The following is a 10,225-nucleotide window of genomic DNA, read 5'->3' on the forward strand; positions in this document are numbered from 1 at the left end:
CTATACAAACAAAAAACATATAACACAGTACTGGAGTTTAAAAGTAAATATTTAGTACTGTACATACTTGTAAAATAGTAGATCTCGTGTAATAGTTCTTTCATGATTTTGGACCAAAAATTTCATTTTTTATATATCTGTAGAAGTCGACCTATTTTTCCGGCACCTTAAAATAGCAGTCTTTCACGCCAAGCCAAGTCACACTTAATACAAAAAATGAAAAAAAAACACAAAAAACATTTAACTCTACCAACACAGACATGGTCCCAGGAACCGACCGTACGATCATTTTTACTTTTAATTTTATATTATTTTAGTACTTTAAATAGAATGAATTCAAACTGTAACATGAAACTACATTTATATCCACACATTATTAAAATAATATTTTTAAACTAATTTTGTGTGCATATGATGTTTTCTTCGGTTTGTGGAGGAAACTTATTGATGTTGATGAAGTATTGTTTTATTTTGTCTAATTCGTCGTTAATTTTACCTGGTGAAACATTATACGCACACACCTAGACAAAATGCAAAATCAACTGACAAAGGTAAATATACCCCATGATTTAAAAAAATCACGAAACAATATACTGCTGCATACCATATATTCCTGATATCAGCAGGAAAATAACCAACATTTGGCAAAAACTAGTAACAAAATATGACATTCCATGTAATACCAAATTTATTCAGAAACCAGGCACAAAACTAAGGTCTATACTATGTAAAATCTACACTGACAAATACAACACTAACATTATTTATAAAATACAATGTGATAAATGCCACGACCTCTATATTGGAGAAACGAGTAGAAAAATGGAAATCAGATTCAAAGAACACAAAAGGTCACCTTCACACGTTTTCAAACACTGCAAATCAAATAAACACATTATCATAGAAAACACCCAAATAATAAATAAAGAAACAAACATCAACAAACGCAAAATTAAAGAAGTCTTACTTATACAAAAACTCAAGCCCAAAATAGACCAATACAAAGGAACATCTTTATACTTTTATTAATATATATAATCCAACAACTAAGCACGCCCTCTACATTCCTACACTCAATTACACAACCGCCTTCAAACAAGTGGTCAGCTATCGGTAAGTTACCTCTTTCTTTCTTTGTGAACCTGACGATAACCAAAGAAGGATGAAACGTCGTTTGCTCCTCTACATAGAGTTTTCTCTATTCATACCAGCCGTTTTTACATATACAGGATGTCCCAAAATAACGTGTACACTCTTTGAATCATTATAACTTGCCTTGTTTATTGTTTTTAACAATGAAACAAGATACATATGATAACCAAAGGATTTATTTAAAGATTCAATACTGAAATCAAGAGAAAAAAATAACAAATAAAATTCCTCCCAAGGAAAACTCTCCTTGGTTGAAATGTCACAATTTGCTTGCTTCACTTCAGGTGTTCAAACTGAAATCCGTTCTGCTCCAGACACATCTGAGATGTTATGATAACGGGAAGAAATGGAAGTGCACGCATCAAACACCATCTCATCTAGTAGTAAAGTACATTGTTCTTCAATTGCAGCTCTCAATTCGTCAATTGTTGCCCTTTTTGTGCTGTAAACTTTGTCTTTCAGAAACCCCCACAAAAAGAAATCCATGGGTGTCAAATCTGGTGATCTAGCAGGAAATTCTACACTTCCTCTTCGTTCAATCCATCTGTCTGGCATAGATGCATCCAGATAAGCTCTCACGTCGCGATGGAAGTGGGGAGGAGCGCCATCCTGCTGGAAGAAACACTCTTCTTCTCCAAATTGTTCTTGGATGCGTGGCATGGCAAACTCTTGTAGCATGTTAAGATAATTCAATCCTGTTACGGTGTCTTGGAAAAAGAATGGTCCGATGAGTCCCCCTAGCGAACAGACCACACCACACAGTCACTCCAGGCAAATTCAAGTGATGTTCCTCTGTAACATGTGGATTTTCTGTTGCTCAGTAGGTGCAGTTGTGTCGATTTATTGAGCCATTCAGCTTAAACGTTGCTTCGTCACTCCAAACAATTTTGAGTGGAAATTCATCATCGCCTGCACATCTAGCAAGATACCATTCACAGAACTCAACCCCAAAGATCAGGGTCATCTTCATTCAGAACGTGAACAAGCGATGGGATAAAACTTTTGAATTGGGAACGCTTCAAAATGCGATGAACGCTGGATTTAGGGATACCTGTTTCACGAGACAGTTGGCGCACTGATTTTCTTGGAGAATTAAGAACATTATCAATGACCTCTTGTTGTCTTGTTGGGCTTGTTGATGATCTTTTTCGACCAGAGCGACCCTTTCTCATATGGTGGAGAGTTCCGTGTTCATCAAACTTGGCGATGATGCGTGAAATGCTGGGGCGAGATGGCACATCCATATGGAACCCTCTAGTAAAACGTCTTTGCACTTCAGCTTTGTTTTCGACTTTCCAAAAAGTTTTGAAAATGAATATTTTGTGCTCGATTATAAGCTGATTATCCGCCATCCTTGGACACAAGTCAAATCTGAAAGAGTGTAAACGTTATTTTGGGACACCCTGTATATGTGGCTACGATGTGTGTATTTTCTTATAACTAAGTCACATTGTGCTATCTGTTGTGTCCACCAAGGGGGAACCGATCCTCTGATTTTAGCGTTACAAATCCGTAGACTTGCCGCTGTACCGGCGGGAGACAGCTGCGCTACAGAAGTGACAGTCAAGTTCCATTATTTAGACTGACAAGAGCTGGCTCAAGATGCTGTTAACTAGCTCTATAACTAAAGATAGGAACAACTGTGTGCAGATGGTTTTTTGTTTATCTTTTCCCAAAAACTCTGCAACAAGCAAGCGTTATGGCTAATCGCATTTGAAATCTATAAGAACATTAAGTTGTACATGCTATGGTATTTTCAGGCTATCGTCACTTTGGGTATTCTAAATGCAGGTTAAATTAATCCCTAGAAAGAAACAAGGTGAAGATGTGTTTATTTGAATGACTTTCAACAACCAAATTGAACTGAAAGAAAATATAGACTTTTCAAAATCATTAAATATTAAGAAAAAAAGTAAACAGAATAGAGTATTGTCTTATATCACAGTTTGTTTATACGATTATATCACCTACTGGATCATATATATTTATATAGTAGGTATATAATATCTTCATGTATGTATATATACATATAGTAAGTATATAATATATTCATGTATATATACTATATATATATATAGTATGCATAATATGTTGGTGTATAACATGTTCATCAATAAATATATACATATACATTGTAGGTATATAATATATTCATGTATATATATGTAGTAGGTGTAATGTTAGCTTATATATATATAGTGTAGGAGGTATAATATGTCAGTGTATACATATATATAGTAGGTATATAATATGTTCATGTATATATATATATATAGTAGGTATATAATATGTTCATGTATATATATATAGAGTAGGTGTATTGGTAAACTTAAGGGCTTATAACACTAAACTTTGTCGGCACATTAGAAATACCCAATTGTGCAGATTTGTGCTTAACTATAGAAAATAAAACGTTTACAAGATAGTGTATGATTTAAGTGTTTTAAATGTTTAACTTTCTTAATGAATGATTCATTGGTAAAGTTGATGAAGTATTTTAATATCCATAAATCCGAATGTGAAAACTACAATGAATATGTAGAAGAAGACATAAACAAGTATTCTATTAACAAATTCTTGGTCCAGTATTTTTGGATTACCTTATTGATGACGATCGGTTTACGTTTCCTTTTCTATCAGTTGTTGAAGGTAAGTACCTGGCTTATACTGTGCTACTTCAGAATATGTTCTACACTTTCAGTTGTGTGTGATTTGGAAGAGAAATATTCAGTCCAATTCATGTTCTACTCGGTATTTTTTCTTCTCAGTAATAAATTGCAATAGCGTCAGCGTTTCTGAAACAGACAAATTAACAAAACACTGCTATTTACGCGTGTATATAGATATATGTGTTTTTAAGTTTATGGATCTTAAGATTCATTTAAAATTTCTCTATGTTATTTTATCCTGCGACAACTTGGAACACTGTAATTACACTAATCATACGAATCAAATAGGTAGAGTGCCTAAACTGTGAATTTCAGAATACAAAATTCGCGACTCATTACTACTTTACACTTCTGGACGATGAATGTGTTAAAAGAATAACGGTCAAATTTCATTTTTCAATCAGACAAAAGTAGTTCAAGAGTTAGGGCTGTTCAAGGTTGATTAACTTATTCCGTCTAACCTATCAGCTCATATTTGGGGATAACTATGCAATGGTAACCCTCGTATAGCTTTATACGATATTATAAAATAAACAGGTAGCATAGTTTCATTTTAGCATGTTTTCATCGTGTCTGTGTTTCAAAATTAATCTAAAAATGAGATGAAAATTTAACACCTTGTGTGTTTGTGGCAAGTATGTAGTAAGGATGTTGAAATGTGTTTTAGTTAAATCATGTTGCTCATTCATATCTGAAGTTGAGGTACCCTAATATTTAAACACGTGTTCACAGGCTCATACGACTCGACTGATGTGCTATACCTATCTGATACACTTATTATATATATAATTAGTATTACTTTTATCAAAATATTCAAGATAAAAGTTTGCATTATTTTCAAGCCAATGTTAAAGTTATATATCTACTGTTTACTACTGGCTAACTTATTGGGCGGCAAATCTTAAGATCTCTAGTTTGACCTGTGATACTGCTGATTACTTTTGGTGTATTCAGCCATGGTTATCTTGCATCTGCTACGTTACGACATCAGCATAAATTAAAACTTACAACAGTATTTTTAAATTCCCTTTTTCTATCTTATTGTTAAAAAGAAATATAAAGTACATAAGTCTGTTGTTCACTAACCTGATAATTATCAAGTAGAAGTTCCCATCAAACAGAATCCACTATTAAGTAGCTCGACTAAAAAATCTATGACATATCGTGACATATTCCGAAAGAAGTTGATGTCGATACGTATAGATAAATTGCAGTAAAAAAAAACACAACAGGCCAGACTGTTTTCAACTTGAACAAGATAAACATGTATGCTTATCACTCTTTAATAGATAGTTCAGGAAAAGTTTTCATATCAGATATACACTGAAACGGACGTCATCTGCCTAATAGAAAATCAATATTGATTGAGGAGTATATACTTTGCTTATGCAGTTTAAGTTTTCAAAATGACGCTTTCGAAGTCTTCTGCCTTTCATCTTCAGGTAAGTTTTTCATCCTATCAAATAATAATAGGTATTTGAATAATTTTGAAACTGGGTTGCTCGAGGATTCAGCAATCTTCCATCACTTGGTTCCAGTTATAGTTAATAGCTGTGTGATATATATGTATACACACAAATATATATATATACTCCCACATACGATCTTACGTGTACATCTAAATAAAGACATGACTATGTATATCTAAAAAGAGAGAAAAATTAATAATAATAATTACCACTTGTATTCCCGAAGTAATGGTTACTACTAGTATTGACAGAAGAGAAGGAGGCAATGAATAATGCAAGGCCCAACGGTTAAAAAGTTAACAGAAAACTAATAAATGGTCCATACTGGACTTAAGATCCTTGAGGGAATCTATAAATAATATGTATGGAATGAAATCAGCAATGCTAATGTTCTATAATTAAATGTGAGGGGAGTATCCAGAGAAAACCAACTTTCACTGGTCAAGAGGCGAAAATTCTGGATGGTCAGTGTCCAAGATATTACGGAAAAGCTAATGAATAAAATGTGAAGAGATAAAAGACGAACAATGTTAAAGATTAGGTGATATTTTAAAGCTTGATTTTCGAAATATGAAAGATTTTAGTAAGCTAAAAAGTTGTCCAGAAAGTATTTTTATTTCTGGAAGAGTGGCGGGTAGTTTTGAAGTGAAACATCGGCACAAGAGACTTTGGCGGTCTTCATTCAGATCTCCTCTCTTACCTGGTGAAAATATTCTGGTGGCATTTCTATCCATATTTTAATATCTTCTTCCTCCTCCTCCGATTAGATGTCTCTAGGAATGTCTGTTACTGTTTCTTTGTTCTTTTGCTGACAGTAACTGTTTGTGTTGACCAGGTTCACTGATCAATATTAATGAGGTTTATCATAATAGTTACGATGGTAAGTATTTAGATTTAAAATCAGGGGTGTTAAAAGGATTTCAATCAAATTTCCTCCCCGTCATGGTTAAAAAGAAGTATGAGATTTTTTAAACAAATTAACTCTTGATTTTCTTAATTTTTCTTTCATAGATAATACCACCACACTCAAAATACAGATTCAAAGCCAGAAAGACAAATCCATTGTTATGATCTTTCAAATTCAAAAGGTCCTCATTTGGCAAATGGTCGTAATCTCTGTGGTTGGGATCAGTAAATCGAATGTCATCTGAAGTGAAACGAGAGTGCTCCGACATAAACATATTTTCACTGGTCGATCGCCGAATAATTTAGCCAACCAAAACCAACACTGTTCGTCTGAAATGAAAATGAAAGGTTATCAATGTCAGACGTGAGTGATTTAGAAATACTGCTCTGAAATGAAATAAATATAGAAGAGAACTACGAGTAAGTATGTACTCTACAGTTTTTGCGATTTTGCTACAACTTTTGTAAATTGTGATTGACATCCTACAGGATTATCTCTACCAGGAGCACGTTAAAATATTAATATGGCCAGTAAAGGCTCCATATTGTAATCCTATTGAGAACTGTTGGGTAAAACTGGGCCAGAAAATTACTAACCACGGCCCTATACTAGCTCTTATAATTGATTTGAGAAATTGGAATGATCTCACAGTGGATTGTATCAATAACACTACGCCAAGTTGTTTATAATTATGTACAGAGCTGCACGATGGACTACATATGCTCTTCTCACCACGGGTTATTACTGGGGTAGGGTGGGTAGGTGGGGGAGATATGACTATCTTGTAAAATATTATTCATTAGTTTACAAAATCGCTTTCAGACAGCCATATATCTTTTTTTTTCTCAGCTGTTTGTTCTTCATTCTTACTCGTATAGAGAGAAGCATGTCTGATACTACACATGACACAACAGTCTTTACAAAAATTATTTTGCGTGCATCGCAGTTGGTTATTTTTTAAATGTTACTTATAGATAAAATAATTTATTCGATAACTTTTGCGACCAAATCGTTTTTTGTAATTGTTCAGGTAATTATCAAGATAGTTGATAATTATTAAGGATAATTTAAATGATACGTATATCATATTATGTTTATGCCAACGTTTATACTTATTTTCTCAAGCTACAAATCCCTATTTTGACTCCACTAAAATTGATAAGTACTGTAGACATGGAGTCAAAATAAGAGACTTGTAGCTTGAGAAAATAATATAGACACTACTTCCAGCCCAGTTTTGATTCTTGTTTCTCTGCGTTTTTGACAATCTCCATTCCCTTTTCCAGTTAATAATGTTTAATAATATTACACCTATTGCAGACGATAGGTTTCGCTTAATCCACAGAATATCCACAAGTGTTAAAATATATGTGTAACGTAATGTCTTATGACAAATAATAGTAATTATATCACCTTTCGTCAACTTCTAAAAATTGTTCACACCATAACAAATTTTGTTGTAAAAAATGACCTAAATATATGTATATGTATGTAATATTCCAACAACTACTGTTTTCCTCATATCCCAGCCAGTTTGAAGATCTGAATCGGCATGGCCAAGTGGCTAGGGCGCTCGACTCGTAATCTTAAGTCCGCGGGCTCAAATCTCCATAACAACAAACATGTCCGCCCCTTCAGCCGTAGGAGCGTTATGATGTGACGGTCAATCCCACTATTCGCTGGTAAAATAGTAGCCCAAGAATTGTCAGTGGGTGGCTTTCCCTCTAGTTTTACACTGCTAAATTAGGAACAACTAGCGCAAATAGCCCTCATGCAGCTTTACGCAAAATTCAAAACAAACATACTAGCCTGGAAAGCTTTAGATTGAGAGAAACGCTTCATCGCAATGAACATTACGAATTTAGTGTGGTTGAAATATACTCTTCAAAAAAAGAAACGCAAAAGGCAAAATATGAGACAAATTGTTAACAAGTTTATTCCGGGTAGTTCTGTATGACATGTGTGAAACTTTGCACATTCACTGCTGAACATCCAAAGTCTGCAAAGGCGAAGTCCACGCTCACTAGGTGAAGTTTAACGCCACTCAATGTCAATAACGAGTATGCCCCCCGTGAGCATCAATAACTGCTTGGCATCTCCTGCCCATGGAAGCGATGAGATGATGAATCACATCCTGTGGAATGGCTGTCCACTCAGCCTGCAAGCTGAGGTAGAGTCTGCGGTTGAGGTTGTCGCCATCGCAGACGTCGGTCCAACTCGTCCCAAAGATGTTCGATGGGGGTTTAAATCTGGTGATCTGGAGGGCCAGGGAAGAACGTTGATGTTGTGGTATCTCAAGAAGACAGTGGTGAGTCGGGCTGTGTGAGGACGGGCGTTGTCATGTTGAAAAACGTCGTTGGCGTTCACCATGATGGGTTGCACATGGGGCCTAAGAATCCCGTAGACGGTTGCGTACGGTCTGATCGGAAATCCTACGCAGCCCTGGTATGGTTAAGGCAGTAGACGTCGCAGTGGTGGTCCTATCCCGAAGGTGACGTAGCCGGATATTGCGATCTTGTGCGGGCGTGGTCACACGAGGTCTGCCAGATCGTGGATGGTCACGAGTTGATCCATGTTGTTGGTGACGATTCCATAGACTTGTGATGGTGCGTGGGTGGACATTCACAGCTCTGACAACATCTGATCGAGATTCGCCTGTTTCTAATCGACCAATGGCGTTCTTGCGTTGTGCTTCAGTCAGTCTTGGCGTAACTGTATTGCGTGTCGGTGGCTTAACACTGAGCTATGGAAACCGAGAACCCGTCAATTTTATATGAATTTTGCACATGTTGCACTTGCAGATCTCTTAAACAAATTTATTGGACACGCATGCGTTTTGGCGAAAAATCCGATGTTTTCCTCCGTTTTCAAAGTGCACAACTTTAGTGCGACTAAAAAATAGTTTATTTGCTCACTTCTTTCCCTTTATTGTCCAAGTTCGATTTGTTCTTTGCATAATAATCAAGAACCCGAGTTTCGCAGATGTTTGTAGGATATCAGTATACTTGAATATCAAAATTGGACAAGGTTAACGTTACTCGAAAAATATAATCCAAAGTTACTGTTGCTTAAGATAATAAAGTAAAAAATAATTTATAATGTGATTAAATAATAAAGAAACGTTTCAAGTTATAAATAAGTTAGTGAGAAATGAATTTGCTTATTTTTGAAAAATCAATATGAAACAGATAACTCAATGAAAATTTTAATCCTTGACTAATTATATCATATAGAATTCCTCACTTATTTGTTCACAAGAAACAAAGAATTTAAAACCTATTATTTTCTCTGTTAACATCCATGGTAAACATTTCATTACTATAAAAAGTTTCATTCGTAATATGCTAAATAAAACTGCATGCCAGTTCAGCTGTAGCGTCACTTCCTTTAAAAGGATTCTTTCATAAGGTGTTTACTGTTTCAGGAGTTCTTTATATGCTTCCCACATGGGACTGTACTACACATAGAACAGAGATGCTTCCAAATACTAGTGATCCCATCTTTTCATTAGTGCGATAGAGGATGTGTAGGCAGTTTCGAAGCTTTTAGGAAGTGGATGTTTAAACTCGCACACGAAAGAAATATTATTATTACTCAGTGCTCGCTGATTGTGAGATGTTCCATGTACTCTAATCATGTTTCCTTGGTACTGATAGCTTAAAGCAGTAAGGCACTCTGGGTATGCATCAGTCTTTCTTTACCGTGTTTTAAAGTTTCGCAGTAATCAACTACATTATACATCAAACAATACCACATCCCCAAAAATTTAGATCTAAGTTAGCTTGTAATAAGCAAAATTGGGATTTCTTTAATTCACTTTAATGTTTTGAAGAGTCACGGGTTACGATTTTCGGGCTTGTTTTATTCTGAGTTTGCTTATTTGTAATAAAAAGCTGACTTCAAACTACAGTTAAAATATCTGCAAAAGTGACTGACTAGGTCAATGAATAGCCTACACGTTATCACAGCTTTACAAATGTTCTCCCCGCCCACTCGACACATTCTATAATTCCAATTATTTAAGCCAC

General features: G+C 35.1%; 1 long non-coding RNA gene across 1 annotated transcript; it reads right to left on the minus strand.

Moving 5' to 3' along the window:
- Nucleotides 1-120: 120 nt before the first annotated feature.
- Nucleotides 121-6,526, minus strand: LOC143244722 (uncharacterized). Its single transcript, XR_013025292.1, has 2 exons — nt 4,908-6,526; nt 121-203 (listed from the first exon to the last, which is right to left on the minus strand). It is a non-coding gene; the product is annotated as an uncharacterized LOC143244722 (long non-coding RNA).
- Nucleotides 6,527-10,225: the final 3,699 nt, after the last annotated feature.

Source organism: Tachypleus tridentatus, chromosome 2 (assembly GCF_004210375.1).
Source record: "Tachypleus tridentatus isolate NWPU-2018 chromosome 2, ASM421037v1, whole genome shotgun sequence".
Classification (NCBI taxonomy): Eukaryota; Metazoa; Arthropoda; class Merostomata; order Xiphosura; family Limulidae; genus Tachypleus; species Tachypleus tridentatus.